This window comes from Oryx dammah, unplaced genomic scaffold (assembly GCF_014754425.2).
Source record: "Oryx dammah isolate SB20612 unplaced genomic scaffold, SCBI_Odam_1.1 HiC_scaffold_28, whole genome shotgun sequence".
Classification (NCBI taxonomy): Eukaryota; Metazoa; Chordata; class Mammalia; order Artiodactyla; family Bovidae; genus Oryx; species Oryx dammah.
The window spans coordinates 89,958,720-89,968,298 of NW_024070212.1; positions in this window are offsets into that span (position 1 = coordinate 89,958,720).

Sequence of the window (9,579 nt, forward strand, 5' to 3'; positions counted from 1 at the left end):
TAATGGTGTGTGTGGTGGTTGAGGTAATGGTGTGTGTAGTGGTGGGGATGGTGTGTGTGCTGGTTGAGATAATGGTGTGTGTGGTGGTTGAGGTAATGGTGTGTGTGCTGGTGAGGATGTTGTGTGTGGTGGTGGGGATGATGTGTATGGTGGTTGAGGTAATGGTGTGTGTAGTGGTGGGGATGGTGTGTGTACTGGTTGAGATAATGGTGTGTGTGGTGGTTGAGGTGATGGTGTGTGTGCTGGTTGAGGTGATGGTGTGTGTGGTGATTGAGGTAATGGTGTGTGTGGTGGCTGAGGTAATGGTGTGTGTGCTGATGAGGGTGATATGTGTAATGGTTGAGGTAACATGGTGTGTGTGGCGATGGGGGTGATGTGTGTGGTGGCCGAGAAGATGATGTGCCGTGGTTTGGACAGAATTGGGCTTTGAGACCACTCAAGTCTACTTCAACCAGACCATATCTACTTGTATGTTTTGTGCGTTGAGTCCTCACAAAACTTCATTTGTAAGGCTTCTGTGGCTCTGAAAGTTTTATGAGGAATCACTGCCCTAATATGACTGGCTGTTCTCCGCTCCTTGTCCATGCCAAGCAGGTTCCCATCTCCATGCTTTTATCCATGCTCCTTGGAGGCCTCCATCTCTGTAGAAATTCTGCCTTCTCAAATCCCCATGCCTCCAAGAAGCTTCCAGGGCTCAGTGTCAGGGCAGGACCACTCCCTCCTCTGTATACACTGCCCTTCATCTCTACTTCTTGTGTTCTTGTCTGACTCACATACCTAGGCTGAGAGCTTACCACCTCAGTCATCTCCATGCTAATGTTCCTCCTTTCTTCTCTGCTGACTCATACACAGAGATGCATAGAACCTGGTAAAGATCTGCCTACAGCACAAAGTCCGGGAGGCAGGGGAAGACAGACACATAAGTGGATGATACTGTGACGTGTCATACGATGGAGGGGGCCCAGAGGCCCTGGGACAGGGGTGGGGGAGGGGGGAAAAAGGCTTCTTAGAGAAAAGATTCCTCAGCATGGTTTAAAGGATGAAGTGTGAGCCTAGAAAAGTGGGAGAAAGTGTCCAGGCAGCAGGAATAGTATATGCAGGGGGCCCAGAGCATTAGAGAGAATGGTTGGTTGGTGTGACAAACTGTAACTAGTTTGTGGAATAAAGAATGTATGTGGGGAGGAGTAGGACATGAGGCCTGGGAAGTGGGTGGGAGCCAGATTACAGACGGCCTTGGGTACCAGATTGTGGAGCTGGAACTTAATCCTAAGAACAATGGGGCCTTTACAGGGAATTGAAAAGATACTGACAAGGTCAGATTTACTTAAAAAAAAATTTTATTGTGGTAAAATACACATAACATAAAACTTACCATCTTAGTCATTTTTAAGTGTGCAGTTCAGTGGTATTAAATACATTCACAGCGTTGAGGACTTTCTGTGGTGGTCCGGTGACTGAGACTCCGTGCTCCCAGAGCAGGGTCCTGGGGTTCGATTCCTGGTCAGGGAACTAGATCCCACATGCTACAACTAAGAGTTTTCGTACCGCAACTAAGACCTTGTGCAGCCAAATAAATAATTTTAAAAGCCTATAAAAATAAAGCATTTTTAAAAAATATCCCCAGGGAGCTCAGCTCTGTGTTCGCTGATGACCTAGAGGCCCGGAATGGAGGGTTAGGGCAGGAAGGAGGTTCAAGATGGAGGGGATATACATACACATAGCTGATTCACATTGTTGTATAGCTGAAACTAACACAACATTGTAAAGCAACTATCCTCGGATTTAAAAATAAATCAATGAATACATTCATGCCGTTGTGTAGCCAACACCACCATCCATTGCCCTCTCTCCTTTCATCTTTTAAATCTAAAACTCTACCCATTCAACAAGACCTCCCCATTCTCCCCTCCCCACCAGCTCCTGGCAGCTACCACTCTGCTTCTTGTCTGTATGGTTTTGACCACTCTAAGTACCTCATATACATGGAATCATACAGTGTTTGCTTATTTCAATCAATGTCCTCAAGGCTCCCCGTGCAGCACATGTAGAAGCTCCATCTTTCTTTAAGGTCTAATAGTATTCTATTACTCAGTATCTGCTGCACTTTGTTTATTTATTCACCCTGCTATGAGCATGTGGGTTGCTCCTGCCTTTTGGCTATTGTGAATCATGCCACTTTGAACGTGGGTGTGCAAATCTCTCTTGGAGGCCCTGCTTCCGATTCTTTTGGCTGTATGCCCAGATGTAAACTTGCTGGGTTATAAGGTGATGCAAGTTTTAATTTTTGAGAGACCACCATACTGTTTTCCACAGCAGCTGTGCTGTCTTACATCCCCACTGACAATGCACAAGTTTCCAATTTATATTCTTGCCAATACTGGTTATTTTGCTTTTTTGATATTAGCCATCCTAATGAGTGTAAGAAGGTATTTTAAAAAATAATTTACTGAGATGAAATTCACAGAACATAAAATTAACCATTTTAAAGCAAACAATTCTGTGGCATTAAGTACATTCATAATGTTGTTCAGCCAACAACCAATTCCAAAATATTTTCATGACTCCAGAGTAAAATCTCTTACCTGTTAAGCAGTTTCTTCCCATTCTTCCTCCTCTCAGCCTCTGGCAACAATCAATCTGCATTCTGTCTTTATGGACTTTTCATTTATAGAACCATACAATATGAAACCTTCTACGTCTGGTTTCTTTCCCCTTACTTAATAGTTTTGAGGTTCATCTGTGTTGTCATCTATCAGTACTTCATTCCTTTACGTGCTGTGCTGTGCTAAGTCACTGAGTCATGTCCAGTTCTCTGTGACCCCATGGACAGTAGCCTGCCGGGCTCCTCTGTCCATGTGGATTCTCCAGGCAAGAATGCTGGAGTGGGTAGCCATTTCCTTCTCCAGGTGATCTTCCCAACCCAGGGGTCAAACCCAGGTCTCTAGCATTGCTGGCAGATTTTTTTTACTGCCTGAGCCACCAGGGAAGCCCTCATTCCTTTATATGGATGAATAAATCCCACTGTATGTACAGTTGTCCTTTGGTATCTGTGGGGACTGTTCCAGGACCCCTGTGGGTATCAAAATGCACAGATGCTCAAGTCCCATACATGGTATAAAATGGCACATTTTCCAGTATACTTTAAATCATTTCTAGATTATTTATAATATCTAATACAAAGTACATAGTTGTTAATACAATGTGAGTACCGTGTAAATTGTTGCCAGCCCTTGCCAAATTCAAGTTTTGTTTTTTGGAACTTTCTGCAATATTTTCCTGAATATTCTGGATCCACAGTTGGTTGAATCCATAGATATAGGACCTGTGGATATAGAGAGCCAACTGTACATACTACAAATTGTTTATCTGTTGATGAACCTTTGGGCTGTTTGGGTTTACTTTTGATCCCTCTAGCTAAGTCCATGCAGTTGTTTGGAGGGGACAAGTCTGGATGAGGAAGATGGATGCAAGCATAGGTCACTGACATGGGAAGACAGAAGGGCTGCACTGATTTAGAAGGCAGATGTTGTAAGTGCTAGAGGGAGGAGTGAAAAATGTCTCCCGAGTTCATTGCTCTTGAGACAAGCTATAGGGGAAGATAAGTTTTGGGAGAAGATCATGAGTTTGGTTTGGACCTTGCAAATTTGAGTTGCTTGTAGACCATCTGATGCAAATGCTAACCCCCTTCAAGGGGTTAGAGATGTGGATCTACGTGGATCTGGAACTCAAGAAAAAGTCTGGGCAGAAGAGGGGGGTTTGACAGTCATCAGTTTGTAGCTGAGATTATGAGGAGGAAGTAGGGAGGTGGCAGGTGGGAGGAGGCTCAGAACAGGACCCCAAGGGTTCTGGAAGGCAGTTCCTGCTCATCCTGACCATCTTGCTCACCATTGAGTAACCAGGCCCAAGTGCAATGACTAACACAAACAAGTAGCAACATAAATCCTCACTGAACGAATGAAACAATCCACAGAGGCCTGAGAGACCTAAGAGGAGAAACCAGAAGACTGTAATGGAAAAATTGAGAGGAATTCAAGGATGAAGTGGTCTGCAGTGCCGATGTTGCAGCCATTATTCTGGGTAAGAACCAATGACCTTGCCTTCCATCTGGGAAGGAGGAAAGCAGGCAAGTGACACAGATTTGCAGTGGTGTAGAGTAGGGACAATCCCGAGAGGCCTTGCAGGAGAGGAGCTCGGAGCAGAGAGGGTGAGCTGCAAGGTCCAGTCTGGTCAGCCTAGGCTCTGGTCAGGAAGCCAGGATCTGACTGAGTGACTTGGCTGAGTCCCTTCCCTCTCAGGCATTTGAAAGGCCACTCCTACAGAATCTGCAATGACTGCTATACATCCTCACTAGCTGTAACTCCACCTCCCAGAGCCTCCCTAGGACCTCCTCACTTTGCAGGTCCCCTGGCTCTGTGTAGGGAAGGGCTTATCTCAGGGAACACTAATGAGTCCCTTTTTTTTTTTTTTTAATGTTTGGCTGCATTGGGTCTTAGTTGTGGTATGGAGAATCTCTGTTGCTGGGCAAGGACTCTCTAGTTGTGGCGGTGAGGGTTTAGTTGCTATGCAGCATGTGGTATCTTAGATGCCTGACCAGAGAGCAAACCCACATCCCCTGCATTGCAAGATGAATTCTTAACCACTGGCCTGCCAGGGAAGTCCCTGGGGTCCCCTGTCTATAAGTGGCCCTCAGAAGTATATAGGTGGAGAAGGGAGAAACAGAAGCTTCTGGCTGCTCGACCAGCATTTCCAGGGTTCCATAACAGTTTTCTTCTCCTTTCTCTGAAGCTGAGGTTTTTCATAAGCCCCAGGCACATCAGATGGGAAGAGGAAAGGTATCTGGGAGAGGCTGAGAGACCCCAGGAGCACTAAAAGTTAGAGGGAGGGCTGACCTTGCATCCAAATGGCTCACAGGACACCCCCCCACACAATTCCCTGCTAGCTCAGAGGAGATGGCCAGATAGGTGGTGGGAGATCTAGACACCCAGGGCTTTGGATCTGGCTTCTCTCTGCTTCACTAAGTGACCTTGGGCTAGTGCTTCTCTTCTCCAGGGCTGCTTCTCATCTCTACCATGGATCCACTTGACCACCTCATGCCCTGACATTCTAGGGCTTCAAATTGCCATACCGAGACCAATGTGGACACAGCACAGCACGGCAGATCCCAGCCAACGAGGGGCCGATACACTCTCCAGCTCCCTCACCCCTTGACTGGGACGACTTTGAGGCACATTCTATGTCATCATCCAGAATTCCTTGGTGGAATCCTTGGTTATCAGAAACTTATTTGAGGGCTTTCCTGGGTAGCTTAGTGGCAAAGAATCCACCTACCAATGCAAGAGACATGGGTTCAATCCCTGATCCGGGAAGATCCCACATGCTGCAGGGCAACTAAGCCCACATGCCACAGCTATTGCATCTGCACTCTAGAGTCCAGGAGTTGCAACTACGGAGCCGGTGTGCCACAGCCACTGAAACCCAAGAGCCCGTGCTCCGCAACAGGAGAAGCCACCACGTGAGAAGCCTGCTTACCACAACTAGATCTTAGCTTCCACTCGCCACAACTGGAGAAAAGCCTTCACAGCAACCCACACAACCAAAAATAAATAAATTAAAACCAAAAAAATTTTTGTAAAAACACATTTGATAACATCCTCCACTTCTTTCCTTTCCTTGTCTCACCTTCCAACATGCCTGCAGGTGCTCTCTCTTGTCTCAAATCCTTATTTTAGGGACTGTTCCTGGGGAAACCCAGCCACAGACAGTGCAATAATAACGGTGAAAGTGAAAGTCGCTCAGTCGTGTCTCTTTGCACCCAGTCCTATCAAGTACAAGGAGTGGACCCCCTTGAGGACTGAAAGCTTGTCAACTAGGGGTCCTGGGTCAGGCCACCTCCCCTCTGAACTTGAGGCATCACAACAGAGACATGGTGGGGGTGCAGCTAGTGAGGATGTAAAGTTGTCATTGCCGATTCTCCAGGAGTGGCCACTCACATTCCTGAGAGGGAAGGGACTCAGCCAAATCAGTCAGATTTTGGCTTCCTGACCAGAGCCTAGGCTGACCAGACAGGACCTTGCAGCTCACCTCTCTGCCCTGAGCTCCTCTCCTGCAAAGGCCTCTTTGCAACCCCATGGACTCTAAAGTCCATGGAATTCTCCAGGTCAGAATACTGGAGTGGGTAGCCTTTCCCTTCTCCAGGGGATCTTCCCAACCCAGGGATCACACCCAGGTCTCCTGCATTACAGGTAGATTCTTTACCAGCTGAGCCTCAAGGGAAGCCCAGGAATACTGTAGTGAGTAACCTATCCCTTCTCCAGCAGATCTTCCCGACCCAGGAATTGAACCAGGCTTTCCTCCATTGCAGGTAGATTCTTTACCAACTGAGCTATCAGGGAAGCAATAACAACAGTAACTGCCATTTATTGAATGCCTGATATGTGCCAGCCTTCATGTATATAGACCTCATGTAATCCTCCCAACAAGCCTTCCAAGTGGATGTTATCACCTCTATGTCTCTGTTGAGATGCCTCAGGTTCAGAGGGCAGGTGGCCTGACCCAGGACCCCTAGTTGATAAGCTTTCAGTCCACAAGGGGGTCCACTCCCTGCACTCGATAGGACTGGGTGTCAAGGAACCTGAACCCAGGGGCCTGGCCCCAGTGCTTATCACATGCAGAGCAAAGGCAGTGTGGGGCAATTTAAAGCCCTGGCACTGTCCCCACGACAGCACCGTGAACAGTGGCGGCAGTGGACTCCTTCCAAGGGTGTCACTAGCTGAGGATACTGATGAAGATAGAGTCCGAAGCTGGAGAGGAAGAACAGGCAATATGGTGACTGCCATCGACAGGCTGGCTTGTGGCTACTCTTGAGGATTCCTAGCAACACCTGGGGGACCCTCTGAGAGAGATAAACTCCCACGTATGCAGAGTGAGGCTCAGGATCATCATCCTTTGGACAAAAATCAGACTCCATTTTGCAATCACAGGTCATTAAACTTGAGCAGTGTTTAGGCTGCGTCCAATACACCCTTAATGTGTTTGTGTAGACAGACTATGCCTTTGTTTATAGAAGCATAGAGATGTTTTGCTTTAGGTTTAAGTTTGGCTTAAAGCATGGCTCCATAGTAAATATTTTAATTATATAAAAAGAAAGCTAGGGATTTCCCTGGTAGTCCAGGGCTTAAGATCCACCTTCCAATGCAGTGGATGTGGGTTCGATCCCTGGTCGGGGTATTAAGATCCCACATACTGCCTTGCAACTAAGTCTGAGCGCTGCAACTAATGAGCCTTCATGCTCTGGTGCTCGCTTATCACAGCAAGAGAGAAACCCGAACACCGCAACTAAGACTTAATGCAGTCAAATAAGTAAATAAATATTTTTTTTAAAAAGTAAAAAGCAATAAAAATTAAACTCGTTATTAAAACAGAAAAAAGCTATTTGAGTAATAATGAAGTAATACACTCATGTACAGTAAAACAAGTTCCCTTGATGGTATTCAGGAGGCTACATTCCACTTCACACTGGGCCTATTTTCCCAAGTGCAGCTCGGAGTAAACCCTCATTTCTGGCCTCAGTTTCTTCACGGGTGATGAGCGGAGAACCTGGGTGAGCCCCAAGCTCTCTGAGGTCCCAGACTTGACAGGGCCAGTGGCTCTCCCTTGGGGCTGTTCAGCAAATCTAGGCAGGTTCCTGCCCCCACGTCTAGCCTAGAAGCAGATCTGTAATTGAGCCTGCAGGGTCACCATGACAAGCACAGTTGTAAATCTCAGCTGAGGAAGCAGCCCCTGGGAGATAAATTGTACTGCGGCTGGCTCTTTCCTGTCTCTCGGGTTAACATGGAGAGAAAGGGAGCCGACAAAACCGTTCCCTGTGGATTAGACAGTCCACAGGCTGTGGGGCACCAGGACCCAGGCCACCCATGGCCGGGAGGGAGTGGCTACAGAATGCCGTTTGCTCCTCGGAGCTCTTGAAGATGGGCAGAGGGTGGTTTAAGCCAAACAGCGACTCGGTTAGAACGAATGCTTTGTCACGGAGTGTCTACATGTCTCTTTCCTCCCCTGGATTCTGCAGCCAGATAGTGCGTCTCAGTCAGCTTGGTGTGCTCAGCACAGGGGCTGGGAGAGAGGAGGTATTACTGAATATCCATAAAAGATGATAACAATGAGAACTAATATTGGGTGAGAATTCTGTGTCAGCCCTGTGCTTATTGTTCTACATGTATTATTTACTCCTCACAACAGTGCCAGAAGGTACCCTCAGGAGACAGTTGAGAAGATATAGCACAGAGATGTTAAGGAACTCATCTAGCATCACTCAGCTAGTTAGTGGCTGAGCCAGGATTTAAACCCAGGAAGTTTGGCTCCAGAGACGGGGCCCTGGGTCACAGTGCAAAGTGGTCCACAGCGCAGTCATAACAACAACAGTGAAAACAGACTGGCAGGCACCGAGCATGGGGACTGTGGAAGGAATTAAGAAGGATGGCAGGAGCTCACCAGGTAGTCGGGCGGTGGGAGCACCGGGTGAAAGACAAGGGGCTGAGAATGGCCATCGCCATTTGAGGAATGATGATACACTCGGTAGATAATGGGGTGTGCTGAGAGATGGACATAGGAAGCTGGAGCCTGATCCCAGTGAGCTCGGGGGCCAAGCTAAGGAACACAAGCTCTCTCCTGTGGGAGAGGGCAGAGCATTGACACAACCAAGTATGAGGACCCACCTCTCACTAATTCTGTGACCTCAGGCAAGGCACTGCCCCTCTTGGAACCTTGGTTTTCCAAAACTAAGACCATGGCATTCGGTCCCAATCACTTCATGGCAAATAAAAGGGGAAAAGGTGAAAGCAGTAACATATTATCTTTTCTTGGGCTCCAAAATCACTGTGGATGGTGACTGCAGCCATGAAATTAAAAGATGCTTGCTTCTTGAAAAGGAAAGCTATGACAAACCCAGACAGCATATTAAAAAGCAGAGACATCATTTTGCCGGCAAAGGTCCATCTAGTCAAAGCTATGCTTTTTTCCAGTAGTCATGTACTGATGTGAGAGTTGGAGCATAAAGAAGGCTGAGCATTGAAGAACTGATGCTTTTGAACTGTGGTTCTGGAGAAGACTCTTGAGAGTCCCTTGGATAGCAAGGAGATCAAACTAGCCAATCCTAAAGGAAATCAACCCTGAATATTCATTGGAAGGACTCATGCTGAAACTGAAACTCCAATACTTTAGCCGCCTGATGTGAAGAGCTGATTCTTTGCAAAACACCCTGATGCTGAGAAAGATTGAAGGCAAAAGGAGAAGGGAGTGACAGAGGATGAGATACTTAGATAGCATCACCGACTCAATGGACATGAATTTGAGCAAACTCTGGGATAGTGCAAGACAGAGGAACCTGGAATGCTGCGGTCCATGGGGTCACGAAGAGTCAGACACAACTTAGTGACTGAACAGCAACAACAAAGACTGGGGGTGGTCATTCCTGCGCATTCTGCCTCTCAGGGCCCGGGTAAGGACTAATAAGACAAGAGACAAAAACGATTGTTTAAACTGTAGCAGATCTGACAGATGCAGGTTGGTGGGAGGCATGGAAAG